The following is a 25,241-nucleotide window of genomic DNA, read 5'->3' on the forward strand; positions in this document are numbered from 1 at the left end:
TGCATTTAGTCCTTTGAAGAAAAAAAAAAAAGAGAAAATAATAAGCACAAGATCTATCTTCTCTCACCACCTCCTTTAGGCAATTTCTTTTTACAGCCTTATATTGTCAGGATGCACAAATTTCTCTCTTTTCAAACAGGTTTTGTCCTAGAGATGCTTTTCATAGTTCCAGGTGAATGTGGAAATCATTGCCTTTGTCCTGCAGAGGAGGGATGACAGGAGCCCAAGCAGACAGAACAGTGATAAGATCTTGCAATAAGTTATCTTTTACAATGCACATAAGATACTTGCTTTTATCAAGCACCGGATTGAGGTGACACAGATCACAGCAGACAAACCAGCCTGGCATAACTGACTTGCCTGTGCTCCAGTGCAGGTTATTTCCACTACTGAAGCTGCTAAAGCAGTATGATGCTGAAGCACTTCTAACTTGGTTTTGTTACTATTCTGGATGTGATCAAAACTCATGAAGTCCTAGGAAACTGGTGGTAAAGTCTGCTTCCAAAGGATTTCTGATCTCATGCTGTGAATTTTGTAGCTTTGAAAAGGCCTAGATTTGAGAATTAACCAAAATAGAACTGAAATGATAACTATCAAAGAGTAGCCTGTCGCTGGTTATGAATTAAAGCAGAATTATGTGTAGTATATCCTACACTGTGTCTGATTTGTAGAAATGGCCTAAATATCTGGTTCCTGAAAATACTTATCCTGATTTTAACATTGTGAGGCCATGCTGCTTGATTTGGGTGAGAACATTTGACTCTCAATTTAAATTTATAGTAAAAATGAAGAGAAAATAATCCAATAAAGTGCTAGATTAGACCACCTTAAGTGCACCATCAAATGTAAACCCCAGCCATTTGAAACCTAAAGCTCTGTTTCCTGAACCTGAACCTTTGGGACTATACTCTGCAGATCTGACTACATTTGGGTCTGTGAGAGTTAAAGCAATTTTGTGATTTCTTTCTTTTCCTTTTTAATCTAAATGAGAAATAAAGCCATGGAAATAAATGGAGCATTATTCTTGGCTTTGGTTCAGTTTCAGATCCAGACCCTGAACCCCAGCTGAAATGTGCCATGCATTTTAAATGCTGCTTTCTTGAACTGCCTTTGGTTGGACTGCTGCATTTCACATGGATCAATTCAGTTACTACCTCTGAATTGAATGTTTCAACAACAAATGGAGTTCTAAAAATCCAAAGCTGTCTCAGTTATTGCAACCTGCACAAAAAATATCATATTACTTGTGAATATAATCTATATAATTTTGAGATCCTGCTAAAAATGAATGGCCAAAGCATAGGGTGAGTAAAGGAATCCTTCCTTTCTTCCAATCAGTTAAGGAATTAGCTCAAAGGTTTCAGAAAGAACCAAAAAAGGGTGCAGCAGAAGACTGGATTTCCTCCCATGAAATCATGAAAATAGGAGGAGAGATTTCATTCAGGAGAAAAAATAACCAACAAAAATTTCTTATTGAAATGCAAATCCACTTGTATTTTCCACAGATGTTTAAATGAGAGCCAGAGAAACTTTAACAAGCAGTAAAAGATAAAAATAAAAATATTAGAGACATCCTAAAATAACACCCAGACTTGTATCAGTGTTATATTTCAGCAGGGGGAAAAAAAAGTCAGAGCAACAAAAGGAATTTAATTTACAATTTGAGAGATCTGTAAATAGCATAAGAAAAATACATCTGCTTAGAAATTGCATATTAAATGACCCATGGGTGAGGCAATTTTTGGCATATGATTCACAAGAAGTATCATGTTTTAGAACCTTGAATTTTTCAGTCTTTGCTTTCCCTAGAGAAGGGTGTCATCAGCTCTGGCCTCGGTCACGGTGTCACACGTACAGCAGCGAGTCCCACTGCAGCAGGAGCTGGGCTGTGGTGCAAGGCACTTCATTGCTTTCACTGAGCACTCCTGTGAAATAAGCCTTTTAGCTTTGTTCCACTTCAGAAACTGCTGTGAAAGATGGATCCACTTCTGCATTAGAAAGTGAGTGAGGAAAAGTTGACTCGTGCAGAACAATTCTCTTCAGTAATTGAGCAACGCTCAATATGTTTGAGTTAGCAGTCTGATCTCATTTGTCTGCTGTCCTGCCAAAAATGCTTAGCAAGATGGTGTTTGGGTATGAGCCTAGCCTGAAGCTTTGTGGCAGAGGTGTCTGGAAGCTCGTGAATGACCGCAGGGGATATCAAAGCTCCAGCAGTGAGATCCTCCTCCAGGAGGGTAGGATTTAGACAATATTTTATTTAACACGGTGACCCCATGTCCTGCTCCTCTAGTGGGTACATAGTTGATCTGTGAGACTTACAGCCACTGAAACCCTGATGTGTTGCTTTTTATATTCCCCATTCACTGAAACCTACTGAAAGTCTTCCCAGCAGTTAAAATTTCCAGTGTTTTCTATTGTTTAAGTGCCTCAAAGGGCCCAGCTCCATCTGGAAACATGGAGGCATGGTATTAACTGCACAGGAATTTTGTAGGAAATTCTATACATTGTAAGAAATGTAACCTACTATATTAAAAGTGGGTGGAATTCAGGCTTTGTGGACTTAAGCTATTGTTGTGAATGGTGGTGCAGTGCCACAGCCTCCCGGGGTTTTTCAGCTGCTCTGCACAGACAGATGAAGATGTTGTCTAACCAAGCCAACACCAAGAGGGCAGCCAGAGCAGCTGTCCAGGCTCCCCAGTGCTGTCTGGTTCTAAGGACCTCAGGTGCTGCTGAAGCTGGCCTCCTTTGTGTAAACACCAAAGGGTAAATTCAATTGCCGTGTCTCCTGCTAGAGTGAGGTAACCAGACATCTCAGACTCCCTGCTTGGCCAGAAGACCTGGGCTTTTTAATAGCCATTAAAAATATATTTATTTTTTGCTGTTCTTGGCTGATCTTCTCCTTTCATGCTGATTAACAATGCTCTGATCTTTTACTGCTGCCTTTTAGTAACATAACAGCCTTCCAAGATGGAAGAAGGCCATGCTATTCCTCTAACTAGTGTTTATATACCCTGCAATAATTTTTATTCCACAGTTGCTGCTCTTGCTAGTTTTTTCAACATCCTAATCCACACATTTTATTTTAAATGTTGGGGGGCTTCTTTTAATTTTCCATAAGGCTTTTTATTTGTTCAATTTAGAATTTGGAGCATTGCTTCTTTGCCTGCAATCCTTGCAGACATTTGAATTATCATCTGCAATTTTATAACATTGATATTAATTTCCCCTTTTGTTCTAAATGGAATATTCTCTGAATGGTATTCTTTTGATTAATATGATGTTCTTTTCAGTTAACAAGGGACAGCATGGCTCAGGGACTAGACAATGGGATATGAAAATGTTTGCCACTATCTTGTTGCTCCATGTCTAGACTGAGTAAATGATCAAAATAGTTTTGTATGACATGGGTTTCTGGTCTGGGTTTCTGTCTCATTCCTTTTTTTTTTTTTTTTTTTTTGGGATTTGATTGCTCAAATTTGATCCTCAATTTTAATAGCTGTTGAGAGTGTGACACTGCTAATGAAAATGAACAGATTGTTTCTTAACTCTACAATAAAAATAAGTGCATGTAGAGATATTATTAAAGGAGAAAATGCTCATGTGTGATATTTCCCTTCCCTATATTCTGTTTGTTTATAGTGTAACAAAACAATTTACAGCTAAAACAAATGCATGGAGCAAGCAGACTGTTTCAAATAAAATTAAATTTGTTCTTCCAAGTGGCACACTGTAAGACCCACTGAAGTCTTGAGTAGCAAACATATATATATGGATCCTTTTAATATGCTTATTTTTTTAATGAAAAACTCTATATGGATGGAACTTGTAAAAATGAACTTTAATGACAGAAATGCTTCAGCTTTTGCAGGTGGGCAGAGGAAATTCTACTTCACTGTATAAATCACTTAAAATGTCTTGGCTTGCAAAGCTTCTAAATTCTGCTCTGTGCAGTATCAAAGGATTATGAGTGTTATGCAAAGAGAATGTGATTATGGGTATTAAATAGGAAGACTACCAGGGTCACATGGCACAAACATGAAGAAGACCATGTGGATAAAAGGATTTATGCAGTGGAAGATTCTTAGGCTCCCCTTCATTTATTGATGCCTTCATAAAAGAAAAGAAAAAGCAATAAATATTTCTCTCCAAAATAGGTTGTTGCTGCACTCAAAGTTATATCTCACATTGTCTTGGTTCAGCTTTGTATCAGTGAGTTTCAGTCTGGTTAAGGCTTACTGCAGCTCTGATACTTTTGTTTTTATGAGAAAGAAGTTGTTATCTTATAACCTCTATTAATTTACTGGGTAATGACAAGCACTGGGGATATGGATGCTACTGGGAGAAAGAGGCAGAGAGTAATATCTCTAGGAAAACACTTTCAAAAAGATATTTGCAGTACTTTTGAGTCAGCCCTATTGGCAATGACCCCAGCTACGTTTGGAGTCATTTGGGGTACTGATCTGAAGTTAGCAAGCTACTGCTTCTGAAATCTCAGGGAAGTTCTATTTTAAGGTCAATACCAAATCACAATTAGAATGTGTATTCTTTTTTGACTAATTATGTGCTTGCTTCATGTTTATGAAGCCTTTGCTGAGGCTGCAGCCTTGCTGGGCGGAATACTGCACATGCCCAAAGGAAGTACTCTAAAGGCCTTGCAGATCCCATGTGGAGCATGGGAAAAGGGAAATGTCTGTTTTGCACAGAGAGAATTGAGGCCCAGGTCCTTCAAAATGCTTCTTGCTTTATCTGACTGAAATCAGTGTGACCCAAACACACAAGTGACTTGAGCACCTGAGACGTCAGCGCCAGGGCTGGCCTGGGATGGCACTGCCCAGCGTGGTGGAGGTGAGGGGGCAGAGCTGGTGGGGATGCAGGGTGGCTTGGCTTGTGGAGCAGCATCTCTGAGCCCACAGGAATGCCTCTCCATTATGCACCATCATTACACTTTTCCTGTAGCATTTTGGTCTTTCATTCGGTGTTAAGATTTTTTTTTTGCGTCTTTTAATATTTCCAATTTTTAATGTATTGTTAATGGAATCAGCAGGGTCATGTCCACTGACCTGTATTGGCACCTTCCTAATGACTGGTGCTTGGGCATTTAGGAAGCCTGGAGCTGACCCAAAGCCATCTGAGTATCAGTTGTTATTCAGTGGCACTATTTTGTATCCTTCCTAGGTTCTTTCAGAAAATACTGTGTACAACAGTCCTCCGTATAACTGCAGTTGTGTTCTTGGGATGTTTGCCTTTTGATTTTGCCTTTTTTTTTTTTCTTGGTAATATACCTCAACCCACAGAGTGTCTAGTGAGGCACATGTGGACAAGGATGTGTTTCAAACCCGCTGGGTGTCACAGCACAGAGGCTGTGCAAGCTCTGCTTCCAACAGGAACAGTCAGTCAGCTCCACTGGCATCACTGGAGCTCACAGGAGTACTTCTGAGAGGTTTCCTGTGCTCTATTCACAAGGGTGTGCCATTAGTCAAAGCCCAGATTAACTGTCAAAATCAAGCTAAATGAGGACTCAAATGACCCCTAAACAAGAAAACATTTTCTCTGGGAATGAGTTTTATCTGTGGTGAATAAATCTCACAGAATCTAACCTGCTGATAATGAAAAGTAAATAAGATGCTAGCAATTCACTTTAATCAACCAGACAGTTGTTCATAACAGAAATGGAGAAAAAATGGGACAAGTTATGCTGAGCATCTTCCTCTAGAAAGGAAATGAAAAGGAAAATTATTTCCATTTGCTTGAGCTGCTCTTTTCCTATCCCGCTGTCTTCATCTCTCAGCTGCCAAGGGCAGAATGATGTGATTCATAGATTTTTTAATTGAAGTTGTACACGGCTTAATCATAGGGCTGCTGTTCATTTGGAAGTCAATGGCAAAATTACCACTGCCTTTTACAGAGGAAGCCTGGTCTATCAATGGGGTGAGAAAAGTACAGCATCAACCTGGGTGATCCAGACAAGGGGGTACTTACATTTGTGTGACCATGCTCTGGTTCATGTCCCCTGGTATGTCACTGGTTCTTGCATAGCTGCAGATCTTGTGGTTTCATCTGTCTCTTTTCAGAGCCTGAAATTCTCCCCAAGTGATTTTATAGTTAAGTTCTGATGTTTAACCTAAATTTGTCATCTCAGCATGTTAGGCTGTTCCAGCATGTCCTGTCCCTTTTGAAACAAGGAATATTTCCCTTTTGTTAATTCTGTGTTGAGTAAGATCTCTTAAAACATCTGGTTTGAATGTTTTCTTTATTATCTTTAAAGATTACACCAGTGTAACTCTACTTCTGACCTTTTAACATCAAATCTTCTGTGACTTGCCTACTCATCCATGAATATCCATCACCTTTTCTTATCCTAAATGCAACTCTGTGTCAGGTATTGCACGTACAACTCAGATTCCAGGTTTGCAATGCCAGGTCTTAGGTGGTGCTGAGTGGCTTAGCTTGCTCCAGCAAAGCACTTAAGAATTGCTCAAAAACAAAGTAAGTGAGTAATCCCAGAAGCAGAAGGCATGCTGTATTGCTGAGTGGAATTCAATGGATTTGTCAGCCTCCAGCAAATAAATGGGAATGACTGCAGAGTAGCTGGCCATACCAGGGCTGTCAGACATACAAAGACCAAGGGGCACCAGATCTGTCAAGCAGCACTTTTACAACACTGACATTTTTTAAAGAAGGATATGCTTTAGTTAGATGTGTGATCGAAATCTACGGCCAGAGCTAATGATTTTGTCTCATTCTGAATATTATTCAGAGGTCTGGCTGATCAGTCAGCCTGCTGGACTACTGTCAGTGATCTGTGGGCACTATAAATGGGTTATCAGCCCTTTTACCAGTCACAAAAGATGCCAGATTGATTAGTGCCAGAGACGGGCTCTATAATGGAGTCATTCTCAATTTCTTCCAGACTGTGACCACAACTCACAAAAAGAGGGGACTTTCAGAATTCCTCTTCTCTGATTCCAATAAAAGAAGGGTGTTCTTGCACATGTGTATATATCCCTGCAAACTGATCACACCCAGGAGACTGATTTTACTATTATTTTCTTGTTGAATGGATCAGGCATCTGCAGCACTGCAAACATCATCTCCTTCACATCCACTTACTAGGAAGTGCTCCATGGCTTTGTAAGCCAGTGATCTACAGACCTGCCTTGCTGCACGCTTTTGCACCTCCCAGTCTGAAAGTGGCCTCTTCAGCTGCTCACTTTCTTCTTGGCTGCTTTAAATCTGCTTTTCTGTTTGGAAGACATATATCATCCTTGCCAATCTGGGGGAATGGAAGAGAGAGATGGTTCATATTAAAAAAAATATACTCCTGCAATGTTTATATGAATAGGTTTTATGATCAGAAAATGAATGCAAAAATAAATTTGGTTTTCATGAGCCACTAGCTGCACACTCCAATTTTACATGATAAGAGATCTTTGCAGTGTGGACAGTTGCAATTCCGAAAAATTTTCTAGCCCTGTTGATCAGTTCCAGTGAAAAAAATCAAGTTAGTTCTACCAAATTCTCCCTGCAGGTACTTCTGGTGAGCTGGGCAGCACTGTGTTGTTAAAGAGCACTGCACTAAACATCTGTGCAAATTTGTAAATGTAAAGGCATTGCAGAGCAACAGATTTTATCAGCAATAACTAGAAATGGCAAAAAAAAATTACTATTATATTCTAGATGAAAAATTCATTATAGGTCATCCATGTGTTCTTTTTTCCTCAACTTTTGCTCACTTTATAGGTGTAATTTAGGCTATTTTGGTCAGAGATTTCACCATGCCATTTATTCTGGTCTTCTTTCTCTTCCCACAGTTTCCATGTTTGAAGTGATTTTCTTTTAGAAAAGGTATTTTTTCCCATTTGTTAGCTAGAAACACAGGCTGCGGACATCCGGGAGCAAAGTGGATCAGGGTCAGCCTGAAGGAAGAGAGTAGGCACAGGAGGGGTCCTAGTCCTGCCTGTTCCTCCTCTCACAACTTTTGGGACTGAGTGTTTTAAAGAGCAAGCATCATGCCACAGCACAGAGAGCTCAGATATTCCTGCTTTGTAAGAGGGGACAGAGCTTGGGGAGACTTGTTCTTGCTGATCCTGGTGACATTGCCAGGGGCACACTTCCTTCTCCTCTCTCTGGAGTCCCATGGAGTAGCTTGGGTAGACTCCTAGGTGTACTTTTGTTGTGTAGGAGCAAAGTGCCTGGCAGCAAGCTAAAATTTTGAAACATTCCTTTCATGACCTGCCCTTTCCCAGATTTCATTGTGGCATCAGCAGTGCTACATTTGTGTTGACATAACTCAAGGCACTTTACATTGATTGTGAAATTACATAGAGTTGCTCTAGGAGGTGTTGAAATTTCATATTTTGGTTGTGCACTGTCTCACACAGGTAAAATAGGACAGTTGTGGATCTCTTTTAACCAGGTAAACTCTCTCTGAAGTACTTCTCTGAGCACCTGTTCCATGCACAGTAAATAAATCACAAGGGAGAGGAGAATTATATTCTTTATTATTTTACTAAAATTCTAAGCCTGTTTCTGATGAGTCAGACATTAAATCTACATTTATATTACTATGTTGAATAGTGCAAGATTTTTCTCTGGTGTTCTTAAACTTATCAATGGATCTATACTTGACAGTGGCAAACCACTCCATCAGATCAAATGACTGGCAAAAATGGAGCTTTGACTGGAAAATTTCACAGGGATTTTCTTTCCCCTCCTCCATCCACGTTTTCAAACAATGCCATGTAATTGACATTTCCCAGTTGACTGGACAATAAATAGCCTGTTCAGCTGAGGTAAGTCTGATGCAAGGGAAAAGAGAGATGTGAGAAAAGATGCCTCTTGTGTTTATTCTAAAATGATGCTCCAAGGAGTTAAACAAACTTAGAAATTTAAATCTTACCAACATCTGGTTTGTATCAACAGAAACCAAAAGCTTATAGCAGTCTGGCTGGATTATTATTCTGTGTCTGTGAGCTTGTGTGCCTTAACTTCTGACTTTACCTGAGAGAATACTGAACTGGAAGCTGCTCAAGAAACTGGAAATTTCTTCAAATACACACACCAGCATTAGGAGTATTCTTCATCTGCTTAGCCTCCACTCCCTTCAGTGTCAATTGTGTGAACAGCACAACCTCTTATGGTCAGTCAGGTCACCTAATTTAGGCACCGGCATCTTCCACTAAGAAAAGAGCAGACTTTTTAGAAATACTGGGTGCTAGTCTGTTCTCAAACGGCTTGTCTGCATAACTTTCTCCTGAGGACAGGTACCTCATGGGAGAGGGCAGCAGAGGCACAAGGGGATGTTCCTTTCAAATAGCAGAGCTCCCACAGGCAGTAGGATGCCTTGAATGCCGAGTCCACTCAGCTGGACAAGGACCAAACTTCTCTTTTCATCTCAGAGAAATAACTGAGCTGCAAGGCCATACAGTGTGGCCATGAGAGTACCCCTTCTGTGAAAGCTGCACCACAGGTAACAGCAGCAAGAGATGTGTGATTCAGCTGAGTAGTTACTTGACTGTGAAGGGGACTTTAGGCCCTACTTCTTGGGTGGGGGGGGGTATGAATTTCCCTTCAGTTTGTCACTGCAACAGTTGAGGGTTAAAGAAAATGCAGAACAGACCTGGGAAAATGGGCTAGGTCTTTGCACCCTCTGCCTCCAAGGGGAGCGCCCTAACCACTTACTTGCAATGATCTTCCTTGTTGCCTTTTCTTTGTGTCTGTAGCTCTTGCATTCCCAGCTGCACTGTGACTCAGTTTCAAGGGGGACAAGCACCAGCATACCCCATGATCTGGTGGTTAGAGCACTTTTTGGAGAGTGAGTGGGCTTAATCCCTCTCAGGCTGCTAAGTCCCTTTTGCTTTCTGCTCTAACCCTTTGCTATCCAGAGGCAGATACCAACACTCTGACTGTCTTTTATTCTGCATGCTTCTCCTAAAGACTTGTGCAGTGTCCAGGTGCAGTAGTCATGCACTGAAATGATCCTGCAGCAGAGTTTTGAGTGTTTATCTCCACAGAGCATGGCCTTTAAGGCATAAAGGGAATAAAGATAGAAATGCCAAAGAACATTTAAGAAAGGAACAAATGAATCTCAGTTAAATAGTGGAAAGAGGATTGGATGAACATTTGGACAAACCTGCTCATGCCTGCAGGTAAGATTTGAAGAACAGGTTGCCACCTAGATCATCTGCAGAATTTAATAGACAGGGCTGCTAAGGATGTCATCCTGAAGTGCTCTCCAGTCCTTGAGAGCAGCTGTCGCTGTTCCCTCAGGAACTCACAGAAGTTCTTTCTGGTTTAAAAAGAGGTAGGACATACTTTGGAGACCTATTTCTGTATGCCAGCAACTTCAAATGACTACACATGTCTGGTTTCTGATTCCCACTACTTCAATTGCATTCTCCTTGTTTGAATACTGGCAGGAATTTTGTTCACAACCTTCTTGTTTTTCTTTCCTCGGAAATAAAAATTACAAGTGACCTGTGAATCTTCTGGGTCCTTATATCAATAAAAAATGGCTAAATCTGATCCTAAATCTATGATGTGAAATATGCTTCCAAAATTCCTCTGTAACTGGTCAGATAAAATAAGTGCTAATGCACAATCTGCAAGTTTTTAGCGTCTTATGTCTCAATGTTTGCAAAGTTAATACTATAGCTTAGCCAAATAAAATCATCTTCTTCTGTTACAATGTGTTTTCTTTCTATCTTTTCAGAAATCTTTATTGTATAATGAGCTGAGGGTGTGCTGATTAAATTAAACATCTTTGTATCTTTTACAGCTAACAGCATTTCAAAGCTGTTTTCAGTTTTTCCCTCCTTCCAATGTGAAGTATTCTTAAAATGCAATGATCTGCTGTAGTTGGAGAGACACATGTGGATGCGCTTCTGTGTCTTTTTTTCCTCCTTTTTTTTTTTTTTTTTTTTAATCACTGTACTATTTTTCCTCCTTACTGCCAGTTGTTTACTTCTTGTTTTTGTTCACACTACTTTTCTAAAGATAGATAGAACTGTAGGATCACAGAGTAGTTTGGGTTGGAAGTGACCTATAAAGGTCATCTAGTTCCAACCCCATTTCCATGGGCAGGGACATCTTCCTCTAGATGAAGTTGTTCAAATTGCTGCCCAACCTGTTCTTGAACATTTCCAAGGATGGGGCATCTACCACTGCTCTGGACAACTTGTGCCAGCGTTGCACCACCCACTCTATAAAAAAATTCATCCTTATATTCAATCTAAATTGACTCTTTTTTAGTTTTAAACTCATTACCCCTCGTCTTATTGCTACTCCTGCAATGCAATACTCTGTTGTTGCATAGAGAAGAAAATGTGATGGACTCGTTGACTTGTAAACTCTGGCAATTTGGCTTCTAGTATCAAAAAGATGTAATCAGCAAAAGCAAAACAGAATCTTTCAAAGCTTATGAGACCTCTTTGAAGAGCCTCAAAGTAAGTTGATGGAAAGCAGGAAACATCCATTTCCTATCATACATTAAGTTTCTTCCAATTTCCAAAACATATATAATTATGGTTAATCCTGTTTAAATTATGCTCTGGAAAAAATTATTTAAGTAGTAGAAGATTCTACTGCATTAGGAAATGCTTATAGTTGCATGAGAGAGGATGATGTGTCTAGTTGCCTAGAAATGTGGTTGAAGTCCACACTGACCTTGCCAAAAAGATAAGGAATCTGTGCTATCCCTGCTAGGTGGTATTTGCATACATCTGGTCAGGGGCTTATTTACTGGGGAAACTAGAGGAGTAAAGAAGGAGGAGAGTAACAGTGGCTAAGCTAAAATATTTAGAATGGTGAAAGCAAATAGCCAGCCTCCCTGGCACCTCTCTGATACAAGGAAGGGTCCATTTCACACGTGTTTGACTCAAAAAAATCCTTGGGATTGTTCCCTTTTCTGTCCTTCAAAATACTTATAAGAAATGTGAATGGAAAACCATGTTTTTCAGATGTTTGTGGTTTTTATTTCTTCATGAAATGTTTTTCCATTTCTCCACCCATTCTCTTCTAAAGGAACAGGAATTTCTGAACCCTTTTCTCCTGTTAGCACTAAGGGGGTGAAAAGCCTAGATGGTAGCATTTTCATTAGTAGGCTTACATAAAATAGATGACTGAAACAGTCTTGTTCTGGCTATATTTAAACAAAGAAATGTAGAAATTATTACTTCAGCTTTTTTTTTTTTTTTCCAGACCCACATATTAAGTAGATGTGGCAGAGCAGTAGAGAGAAGACTCTCAGTTGGAACCAAAAAATATGACCCTGATTATGTGGACACTTATGATTAGATTTTTGGTAATACAATATTTAAATAGATCTTGCCAGTGCAGTACATAATATAAGCAGGTCTAAAGGGTTATAATACAAGCAGGTTCAGCTAGAAATGTATAGGTGTACAGCTTTTGGCTTTGCAGAGCGCACAGTTGCACTGTGTGCAGGGACACCTGAAAGGGAGAGGATGTGTGACTGAAAGGGAGAGGATGTGTGTGGGTGTGTGTGTGGGTGTGTTGAGGATGCACATAAAGACTCACTATTTTTTGTTGTGGCCATAGCAGAGCATAAGGAGTAAACTAGTTTCAAAGACAAACCACTTACCTGAGTCCCAACAATAGGCTCCTGTAGGAAAGTCACATTTTCAAAGACAAATAGAAATCTTTCTTTTCTTTCTGGCAGGGCTTGGGATTCTCAGTCTCAAGAGCCCAAGCATTGTCTGACTTTGCTGAGGCTTCAAATTTTCACATGTTTACATATAAACTGTGTCTGAGTGAGGGAAAATGGCTGGGGGTGGATGAGAATTGAGGCATGGGAATACTTAAATATTCCTTGTTCTCTCCAGGCAGAGATGAGCATGCTGAGGAATCCCATACTAGCTGTTTCTTGACTCCGTGCTCTTCTGTTCCAGGCTTATCAGCATTTGAAGATGTGTAATTTACACAGCACACAGGTTGTACCTATGGTACTCCAGGTCTGACCAGTGACAGTCAGAGATTACGATGACTGATGACATTTGATGACTATGGGATGTTTGGGTGAAATGATTTGCTCTTAGTCTAAATAAATCTCTCACAGCAGGGTCTTTGGGATAGCAAGGGAGTGAGAGATGAGTTGTAGTTTGTGGAACTGCTCAGCCTGATGTATGCGAGGTATTTTGGTGGTGTTTTGCGTGAGGAAAACCAGGGCCATTTCTGCCACACTGATGCAGAGAGGCTCATGGATAGATCAGGCTTTTGTTTGGTTACCTTTAAGTTCTTGGATAAAACTCATTGATTTTGGCTAATAATATACTTAAGCAGAAGCTGGCTCTTTGTGCTGGGTTGGATTGGTGCTATAAGGAGCACTAAATGATTTGTATTCCTTCTTCCTCCTTTTTTAAAGTGGTCAATACTTTATTTTTAGAAAGAGCACAAAGGAAGCAATGGCAAGAGAAAAGAGAAAACTGGTCCCAGTGCTAAAACCTTGGTTTGAGTTGTGCATATGATGATGAGATGAATTGCCTTTCCTAGGTTTGTAGATTTATGATTGATCTACCAGGAAATGTGCTGTTATTACAAATGTGGGGCCTAATTTGGATTTTGTTACTTGGGAGTTGCCTGGGTGGGGAAGGAAAGTGGGATCCAGCCTTTATTTTTACTCCTTTTCTTAGCCTTGGGAATGCAGATGTTCAAAAAACATCTGTCTCCCTCCTTCTGCACAGTCTGCTCATCACTGCCTTTTGCTAAAGCAGACCAAAAACTCTTGGCACAGGGGAGCCCAGTCTGCACACTTACTCTGTCCTGTCAGGCAGTAGCTACATTTTAGAAGGAAACCGCAGTACAAAAGTGGGATCTCAGGTTCCATGCAGTGGATGCAAAGCAGTTTCATTTAAAATGTCACGTTTACCTTGGCAGAGCCACCCTTTAGTAGGGATTAAGGCTGCAGAAACCACTGAATCATACTCTGTGTTTCTATATGTGTGCCAGGTCACAAACATAAATTGTAGTGTTGGCCCTCATCCGTCATCACATAACGCTCTGGCATACTTTTTCATTCCCTGAATATGAGTGGAATGAGAAGGTTACTTGGAAAGTCATCTGTCTGAGAAGCTGTCCTGTTATAATTAGAGGGCAATCTTGAATTTCATCTCTGGAAGATTATGAAGTGAAGAGGAGGGAGAGAGGGATGTATACTGTGGGTTACCAGGGTGTCTGGTAAACCAATCTGACCATGACTTGAAGGGCTGATGCAAAAAAAGTTGGGGGAATCAGACAATGCTATTTTTTAAACAAAAAGGTGTAAAGATGACCTCAAGCAGCCAGATCTGGAACTAGATATAAGTTTAAATTTCAAGCAATTCTAAGCTTCAGGGATATTTAGTGGTGGCAGTTTAGTTTGGCTCACATCTAGTACCAAATATTCACTTTTCTGTCTACAGGCTTCTTAGACACCAGAGTGAATGAAAGACAGCTCAAGGTGGAGCCATAGAATAAGGGAAAATAGCAGACAATTGGATGGGTGTTGTAGCTGCCAATTAATCACACAAAGTTAGCAATGATGATCTTGCAAGTTATCTGCAGATATCTCCTTTCTCCTCCTGTCTGTATTACCAGCTAAGGGCTGCTGTCTTTAGCCCTGCTTCTGTCACAACTCCTGCATGTTCTGCCCAGCCTGATCTGGCCATATTTTTCAGAGACCTGCAACAGCCAACTTAAACCACCCTGATGCTGTAGTAAGGCAAGGAGGACCTTTTTTCATACACTTATGTTTCTTTCAAATATGTGGGGGACATTATCCTTTCAACAGCTTTCAGACAGACTGCTAAAGAAACATCAGGCTTTTGTGATAAATAGGTTCTCTCTCTCTCTTTCCCTGGTCAGGAAATGTGTTACTATTTTTCCACCGGCTGTACTGTGGGATATTAGATGCTCTGAGAGGAAAATAAATGCTTAAGGCTTCCTTCCTCTGGCACTTCATTAATGCCAGGAAGGAGGCTGGGTAGTGTTGCTTTAATTAACAGGCTTTTGCTAAAATAAGTGGTTGGGGCTACCTGATTGCAGTTTTACACAGCAAAAGAAACACAAGAATTACTTCCTAGAGCAGAACATTGCCTTTAGGAAGAGCAATGCTTTTAATATATTAGGCTGTGTTTGTTATTCTCCACAATTTTATTCTTGACTTCTGTTGGAGACTGACTTAGACCTTGAAATAAGGACTGTGTTTCCTATATGAACTACCTCAATTTCTTGGTGACTTGGCATCACTGATCTTTTTTGCCTCCTTTCTAAACCTCTGTGTTGCATAGGCTTTTGTAGGACAGATTTCTTAAGATGTTTTTAGTGAGACGACAAATTTGAATGTTTTTTAGGGTGCTCTAAATTTTTCATTGCTTGCTCAGTTCTACCTGAACTGCTTTCCTTTTGTGTTTGCTACCAGTCTTTGCTCGTATGAGGCAACGCTGAATATCACAGTGCTTGGTCACTGACAGGGGAGTAGTGGTCTGAGTGAATATTATGTTTCATCTCAGGTAATACCCACAGAATTTCACAGGTGTCTGGTGATGTGTAGATGAGCATGACTTGGCTGCATGGCAGGAATTTCTTTACCCATTGCTGTGGGGGATATTGTCAGTGTGCATACAAAGGCATTGCTTCATGTGTTGAGTATACATCTCTCTGTAAGACACTTCTATAGCACATTGTTCCATGAGAGAACTTTATCCTGAACCCTGGCAGTGATGCCTGGGTTGCTTCCTGTAGTATGAAGCTCTCTGTTTCCTCTCTTTTAAAATTCTGACTGTCATTATTGCTGATTTCTTAATTTATGTAATTCTGGCTCAAGTTCCTGTGAGCTCTTCCCCAACATTGTTCCAGTTTGTTCTGCAAGTACACATTAGGCAGCAAATTACAAAAGAACTGTTTCTAAATGGAGAGCATTTTGAACAAAAGAAGAAAACTGTAATTATTCCAATGAGGATTTGAGCAAGCCATCAGAATTAACAGTGCTGCTTTTCCAAATGTGCCACTGTTTTGATTAGCTTATGTGCTTATACAATCCCTGCCGTGGCAGTGACCGTAACTGAATGCCTGGAACCACAGGCAGAAAGCTATTAGGGCCCATCCACAAAAAAGCAGCTATTTCAGTTTTCTTCTCATCAAAAGCCTACAGTGCCGAAGTGATGCCAGCTAAGTGTTTGTTCCGAGAGATTTTTATCTCTTTATACCATTCAAAATACTTTTTTTTTTTTTTCAGAATGTTTTAAACTTGATTTGTTAATGTTTATAAAAAGTGTGTTCTTCAACGCATTCTTTGGGCAGTGTCAGAAAACAACCCTTGAAGCAGAACAAACAACCCTAAATTTGCTGACCACTTGAGGGAGGTGGTGTGTTGTCTGGATGGTGGAATGGAAACCAGTGTTGTGACTAGCTTGCAGTAGAAACAGCAATGTTTTAAGTCTTTTGTAGGCAAAAGGGAATACTGGACTTCAGCAGTGGCTGCTTTTGCTCACAAAGCCATTCCCCATGCAATCTATGATGATTCATTTGTGACTATCCCAGCTTTCTGAAGGGCATACCGTTTACAGAATAAAGAAAAATTAAGTCAGATCAAGTAAATGTCTTTGTTCTCACCAGAAACAAATTAGAAAAAGCTGGCAGCAGAAAATGTGATATTTCAATAACTGTTCAACATATTTTTCAAAATAAGAATGTTTGCTGACTGGCCTGAACTCAAGTAAAATTATGAATGCAAAAGTTCTTCATTTCACTGAATGAGTTATGTGCAATACTTGGAGGCCTGACCTTTTATCCCTTCCTCTGTCTCCCCTTCCATCCCACGGATGTTTGGCCTGGCAGAACTGCTGAGGTAAAGACAATACAAATGTGACATGACATTTTCCTATCTGAAGGGCTTGGAGGTGCGCCTAGAGTTCTGCAGAGATTAGGAACAGAAACATTTCAGAACCAGTGTCTGATGTGGGGTTTGGGCCTAACTTCTCAGATGAAAATGAAAAAAACACAAAAAATCTACACAAAATGAGCAGCCCAGTGCCCTTTGGGGCACTGCGTATGTTGGAGCAGCAGAGTATGGAGGAATGGCAGAAGCCCTGCTCATTCTGCACGTCCTCACCAACAGTGGCTGGCCCAACATCTTCCAAAGAAGGTGTTCCAAACTCTAGAGTAAAAATCATCCTAGAAAATAGAGCTAGAGTGGACTGAGAAATGGAGAAACCAAAACTGGCTAAAGCAGAACAGCAGGTGTTATTTTCTGAGGAGAACAGAAGCTGCTGCATGTCTTTTCTTGTGTTTATAAGTCCTAGCTTAGTCTTTGGCCTGTCCAGAGCAGGATGACGTGACTGATTTATACTCAGCCAGCAGTGCTTTATAATCCCAGGGTCCTCTTCTGTTCTTAACCACCCAGCCAGTTGTTCCCCATCGAGCATCTGAGAAGCTGATTCCTCCTGGCCAAATGCAGAACTTTGTGTTCTTCCTTCTTGAATACCATCTTGTTTTTTTTAATGCAGCTTTAGTTTTTAGGATCATTTTCAGATTTTCAGCATGTCTGAAGCTCCACCCTTCCTATTGTCTGCAGATTTAATGAGGACTTGCTGTTTTCCATCACCTAGACTGTTCATGAAAATACACTCACTAAAGGAGATTTCCCCCAAACCCTGGTTAACAGGGACCAGCTTAAATTTAAACATATCCAATTGTTCTTATAAAGCTTTATGACTGCCTACTGTAACTCAAGATACTGAGCATTTAATGTAAGCTTTACAATTAGCTGAACTTTCTGAAATATATAGCATCATCTCTTCAAGAAATAGGGTGTTGCAAACATGGGCAAAGACCAAGTAAGTCCCTCTAACTGTGCATCCTATTTTCTAATAAGGTGAACTGTCCCTTACAGATCATCAGGATTCCTACCTTCCTACCTAAAATATGCTAATTTTAGAAATCTGTGCTCAGTAGTTTGAGCACAGATTTCCTCTGTGGAAGGTTTCTGTTTCCTTCTGTTTATCTGCCACTACTCTGGCCTCAAAAAGAGTTTGAATCTCAAAATAAAAATAACTGCATGAGTTTGCATATGATTAGGAAGCTGAAGTCATCTGGGAAGCGAGGGCTCCGAGTGACAATTTTGACATAAATAATGTTCAGCCTCCGTATTAATAACAACATGCTGACAAAGTGTCAGAAACAATATCCTGTAGCTAAGTAAGTTACAATAGTCTTCTTTTCCTCATCAACAAAATAATTTTATCCTACACACTTACATCATGTTGACTACTAATTTTGACAAAATCTCTGCTGTCCTACATTTAGCTGGAAGTATTTTAAGAAGCCACAAAGCCTCCCATTTATTATCCTCTTTTGCTTTTTTTCCCTGCATCTTGTCTACTTGACTGATATTTTCTTCCATGTGATCTCATCTACCAGGGGCTTGTAGAAATCCCTTTTCCATGTAAATCCAATCAACTATGATTGTTTCAAGTTCCTAAAATGCAATTCTGAAAGTATTGAGAAGGGCTTGTTATTTTCACATGAATGAGACAAAAGTAAGTTAGATGACTGGCAGTGAAAAAAACACCAAAACAACCCAAAATGTTTCATTATCTTCATACAAAAAACTCCAACAAAACAGGAGCTAGTACAACTTTTAAAATATGCACAATATATATTACTTTTCAGTTTTGATCAAGAATTAGGAAGAAGTTAAAAGGGGTGAAATACAATTAAGTAGCTTGTAAATGACAACTGCACATGTGGTAATTCCCAATGCACTGGGTGATCGCTACTTTCATTGCTGCTGAATTTATCTCTCAGGGATTTCTTGGGATTTGGTTCAGAAAACCAAAGTGTCTGACCTCACTAACTTAAGAAACAACTACCTTTAATGTGGTAGGCCTAATGCTTAAATAATGCATCCCTTTAAGCAAAAAGATGTTGGAATGTGGAAGTCTTTTGGTAGATATTACTAGGGAACTAATGAAAATGTTTAGAATCCATTTTTTGGTGACATTATTTTTATTTCATTAAAACCAGGACAATATCAAAAGGTTGCATCTATGGAAGGTGAAGGCTTTAGGTGGCTTAGATCTTAACTGAAAAAAAAACACCAGCAAAACCACCTTAGTCAAGGAATTCTATTGTAAGTATATCTGGGAGTGGCAATGTATTTTATTATCCCCTCTTTTGATTAGCTTGTTCCTTTATTGCTGGTGGTTAAAACAAAAGTTATATTCACATCTACCCAAGCAAGTAGAGGGAAAAGAGGCACAGCAAAAGACTTCTGCTGTGAGCCCCAGTGTGGGGAGATTGGTTGGGCCAAACGCAGGCAGGAGCACAAGCTGTTAAAATGCACTGCAGTGCACACTCTGTTTTCAGAACTGATTGATGACATTTCCATATATAGTTAGGAGTAAGACATTGCTTTTGAAAATAGAATTAAAACTTTCCCTTTTTAGGAGCAAGCACCACTTTGGCAACACAACCATCCTCAAGTACATAAGTTCTTTTGGTCAAAACATTAACGGGGTACTTTGTTAACAAAATGTTCAGGTCATGATGAGTTCAAAGCATGAACTGTGAGGTTTTTTATGAGCTAAATGTTGCCAAATAGCACTCTAAGTTGAAAGTGCTGAAATTAGAGCTTTTCTCCTGTAAACAGGGTGTTGGTGAGCTGAGTATATGTTGTTTTTTTTTTCAATTACTCAGCATAAGGTGATGGGTCTTCAACAACATAGGTTCTTTGAGCTGAGACAGATGTCACCAGAAACATCTGGATGGTAGGAACACTTCAAGGAAAAGATTATAGAGATGCATTCACCTTGCCACTTTCTGTCCCTCCTTCCAACTTGGCAAACAATTGCCAGTTTTCCAAAATGAAAAATTTGAGCAACAACTTACTGTCTCAACTGTAGACATGAATCTGATAGTCTGAGCCAGTTAGCAGAATAACAACTTTCCCCCTTGTATTTGTACTTCTTGATTCAGGTCTAGATTTGCAATGTCCAGTTTGGACATGCCCAAATTCCCAGCAGGATGGGCTATTGATAGGTGAAAGATCACCAGCTGAGTTGGAGATGGGTAGTACTGGCTACCCCATGACATTCCCATGAAACATGACATATGATTTTTAATATTATTTTAATGTGGAAATTATTTCACTCTGTTGCCAATTTCTTTAGTGACACGTGTTGCAGTATGGAGAAGTTAGATCATAATTAAAATTTGAACAACCTTTACAGGTTGGAGAGATGGGCAGAGAAAAACTGTCTGAAATTCAGCACAGGGGAGGAATAACCCCATTCCCCTGTCCCATTCACAGGCTGGGGACCAAACTGCTGGAAAGCAGCTCTGTGGAGAAGCACCTGGGATCCTGGTGTACAATAAGCTGTCCATGGTCCAGCACTGTTGCCATGTGGCCAAGAAGGTCAATGCTGTCTGGGGGTGCATTGAGCAGAGCATTCCCAGCAGGTTGAAGGAGGTGATCCTCCCCCTCTATTCAGCCCTGGTGTGGCCACATCAGGAGTGCTGTGTGCAGTGCTGGCCTCCTCAACACAACAGAGACATGGAGCTCCTGCAGCAGGTCCAGTGGAGGGCTACAAAGAGGATTAAGGGACTGGAGCGTCTCTTATGGGAAAAAGGAGGTATCTGGGCCTATTCAGGCTCAGGGAGAGCTGACTGAGAGAAGACCCCCACCAACAACCAAAAGTGTCTCAAGGGAGGGTGTTAAGAAGGTGGAGCCAGGCTCTGCTTGGGGGTTCCAAGCACCCCCAATGAGCAGAAACTCATGCACGTGAAGTTCCACTTGAGTGTGAAGAAGAACTTCACTGAGCAGTGACTGAGCACTGGAACAAGTTGCCCACAGGTTGCCAGTGCTGTCTCCCTCACAGGAGATATGCAGGTACCATCTGGATGTAATCCTATGCTACGAGCTCTAGGATGACCCTGACTGAGCTGGACTGATGACCCACTGTGGTCCCTTCCAACCTGACACATTCTGAGATCCTGTGAAAGTTTGCATATTATCTACAGGAGGACAACATAGTCCTTATATAACTAAATCCACTGATTACTTCTCGTAAGAACACAAAGTGGCAGCAACAGTGCAAGGTATCATTGTGAGATAATTTGGAAAAGACATGGCTGAAAGCATCTGAATTTTGAATAGAGAGAAATAGAAATAAATGCAACATCCTAAGCTCTGCAGGCCAGGCTATCATCCATTCCAGATATTTTCAAACTTGCATGTGAATCTGTGTAAACTGTAGCTATCCAAAAACATTCCAGGTTTTGTTTTGTTGTGTGAAATGACTCAAACCACGGGGAATGCTTACTCAAATGTTTTTATGCACATTTTTCTACAACATTGAATGAAGCATGACTGTGTTAATGTTGAATACCCCAGAACTGCTGCTTGCATCCTGAAATGCTATATTATTATTTAAGTGCCTGTAATTTGCTTTGTACACAGGAGAAAATTGGGAGAAAAACTGTTGAAATAAATCTCATTGAATTAGAACTGAGTCATAGGTTTTGCCTGTCAGGCCATCAGTGGCTTCACAGCAGAAATTACAAGAGACTTCAGCCTCGTGGTCTTAATATACAGGATCACAGTTTTAGAGATTATGATGGGTTTTGTCAGAAATGGTGAAGGTGAAGATTGCATGACATAATTTGTGCAAGACAATGTTTTGAAGAATAAAATATGAAGTGGCAGCACTGAGAGGAGAAGAGTTTTTTTAAATGGAATACACTTTATCATATAATCTAGAGAGTTCTGTACCTAGTGTTTATTCTGCATTTAATCCACTCTGTTTTAAGAATATATTGTTAGTAATATAAAAATCTGTTCATGCGACTCAAATGCAATAACACTGCAAAAATGAGCTGAAAATAAATGCTTTCCACAGCTTATTTGTCATCTCCTAACTTAAAAGTAGTATATAGGATTGAAAACTACAATAAATCAAGGCAGTGTCAAATACAAATTTCAATTTATTGTAAAAAATGTCACAGTGGTTCAAATGACCTAAAATTTGATCTAGCTTTAGTAAAAATATAATTCCACCCTGTCCTAATTCCTATGTTCAACATTAAGTATTTAATGGTGGATGCCATTTAATTTGAAAAAAACCCATTCGACATGGCATTCTAATTTAAAAAAAGAAAGCACAAAAAAAAAAAAGCCTAGACAGAAGGAGGGGATCTGAGGAATCATTGGCAGAACCATGCAAAATGGACGTGCCCCCTCAGATGGGAGGCTATTCTTTGGCTAGTCTCCATTTTTAACTACTACTTCAGTACACTGTTTTGAGAAATTTAAAAAGGCAACAGGGAAGAACTGCATTTGGAATATACACCTGAATATAGCTGGGGGCTCATCCCTTTAGCTCAGACAGGTACAGCTCCTCTCACAAGAGACACAGCTGTAGCTACATATTTTAATCTGTTTATCTATCTATCTATCTATCTATCTATCTATCTATCTATCTATCTATCTATCTATCTATCTATCTATCTATCTATTTCCATGCTGACACAGCCAAGATACCAGTGGATGTGGCAGCTGGACATATGGGTCATGGCCAACCCACCACAGAAACACTGAGGAGAATTCCTGTATCAGTTAAAATCTACACTTGCCAGATGCAGGTGTCTCCTCTATCACTTAGCACTGAGTGGGAAATGTGATTGTCAACCTGTGGTAATATGGTGAACCAGAAGGACAAAATTATATGGATATGGTGAACCACTCTTTATACATTATAAATTGATAGAATTTATTTATTTATTTGTTTGTTTATAGAATGAATGCTCAACGTGGTTTCAGGATCTCAGGGATTCATTTCTGGCAGTTCAGTTCTGGGTGAAAATTGTTGTATTGCACTTTGGGGCAGCAGAATAGCTACTGAACATCATGCCAGCTAGGGACAGACTGTCTAACGTGTGCTCACAAATTGGGTCCTGAATATCTGAGTCCAATATTACAAGAATAAGTGAAGAGAAATGAGGTAGTGAGATAACCTTAGCAATGATTACTGATGAAAGACGTATGGACTGGATAGACAATGTACTGGAGCAGTTGAGCAAAAAGTTCCTACTGAAATTCAAAAGGAATGTTAAACTCCATGTTACAATCAAGAATACATGCCTCCATATTAATGGATCTTAAAAACCTTTTAAAGAGGTATTTAAGTACAGGTCTAAACAAATGAATTTACCATGCTTTAGAGTCCTATTATCCCAGTTGCTTCAAAGCAGTTCAGAAAGAAACAGATGGAGTATTTTCTTTCTCACACATTGGCCACAGAACACATATTCATCCTGTTTATGGAATGTCACTACATCATTTTCATAGTAATTTGTGTAGAAAAATGCATTTGCACTGTAAAGGAGAGATTTGCAAAACCTGTGACTTTTCATGAGGACTGACAGACTAAGACTAGAAATGCCATCAAAAGGCTTTAGTTGCTAACAATATTTGATACTTGGTTTCCCAAGAGCTGCAAAGACTTGAGAAGAAGAAAACTTGACATGAAGAAAACCAAGGTGCCCAGAACACAGCAGACTTGTATGACTTCACACACCAAGTCCATGATAGGCTGAGGAACAGAAATACAACCTTCTTGGATGCTGTGGCTCTTGTTCTACACAATCAGCAACTGAGAAACTGAGCAAAAACCAATTAAATAAAATTATTTTTTCCTTACTTCTCTAAGGGGAGCCATCAATGAACAGACCCAGTGCTCTGCAGGCCCATGCCGGCTCTCTGCCAGCCTTTGCAGAGACAGCGTATTTTCTCTTCAAAACCCTTTCCTGCAAAGCTCAGATTGTGGCTGTCAACATCTCCATCTATGGCATATCAAATATGAATTTTCAGCACATAAGGACTTCATTATGCACCACAGGCTTTGGTTTTCCACTCCCTCTGTCCTTGACCTCCTCGGCGGTAGCTGAAGTTCAGACTGCATCTGTCACTGGCAGGATCACCTGGGCCGGAAAGGCAGAGGAAGGATTTCAACACACTCACTGCCTTGTTCACCACCCCTCCAGGCCTGCTCCCCACCAGAGGGACAGGGCTTTACTACCCATAGCAGGGGCTCAGCTCCCTCCTCCAGCTCCACCAAGGTTATGGCCAGTAAGAGACAAGAGGAAATAAAGAGGAGACATTCTCCTCGGACAAAACGGCCTCTCACAATGAATGGATTCTCTTTCAAAGCAGATGAGAAAAAAGAGGAGTTTTGTTATCAGTCAGCTCAGCCTGGAGGGATGGAGAATTAAAGCAACTTTTGAAACAACATTGTGAGGCAGGAGGCAGAGCTCATGGGGACACTTCTAGCACAGCTTGCACTCTTCTCCTCATGATGACATTGATTGGAGGTGTCCTGATGTACAAAGGCTACATGGTGTCTGCCTGACCACAGCATTGTTTGGCAGCAGAAGCAGCGGGCAGAGGTGTGAAGAGTTCTCAGGAGAAAGGTGAAGCTTGCCCCTCATTGCCTCATCAAGCTGAATGTCTGATTTCCAGGTCATCTTGTATGTGGAGCTTGGGGTCCCCAGTTCTCACCTGAGAAACAGACAACCTATTTCTGCTCCTTTTCCCCATTCCCTGTGCATCTGGGTTTCTGTCAGAATTGAAGAAAATCTTCCTAACAGAAATATCCAAACCTGTCTCCAAGCTGTGGACTGGAACGCTGCATTCCTCTATCTGCTGGGATTTTCCTTTTCTTTCCATGAGCTAACAGCTAAATCCCACAGCAAGGCATGAATAAACAAAAACTAGGAAGGATTAGGATGTACTATTTAGCGAATCATGACTAACACAGCCCTGTCTTGCTTCCTCTGAAAGTGTGCCACAAAAGTTCAACAAATATTATTGTGAAATGAACCACAAAGTCTTTACACACTTTAGAAATGCCATCTTCGCCCATTTTCTCTGGCAAAACCCAAATGGATTTAGTTTCTAGATGATGGGAAGATCTCTAAATTTAAAACACTTGATAATTGACAGAAGACTGGAGTTTTTCAATGCTTTTCCTCCCTCCTACACCCTTCCTGTATGGCAAATATAATTTAGCAGAAGATTCCAAAAGTCAGAGGGTTTTAATCAAGATGAGAGGCTACTTGCCTTGCCTTTTGCTAAGAAAACACTTAGCAGCAACTCCTCCTGTGAAGTGAATTGTTTCGAAATATCAGGACACACCCCTCTTGCACACATAATTGTTGTAGATGTCAGGGGAAATGGAGCATATATAATG

The sequence above is a fragment of the Melospiza melodia genome, chromosome 3 (assembly GCF_035770615.1).
Source record: "Melospiza melodia melodia isolate bMelMel2 chromosome 3, bMelMel2.pri, whole genome shotgun sequence".
NCBI lineage: Eukaryota > Metazoa > Chordata > Aves > Passeriformes > Passerellidae > Melospiza > Melospiza melodia.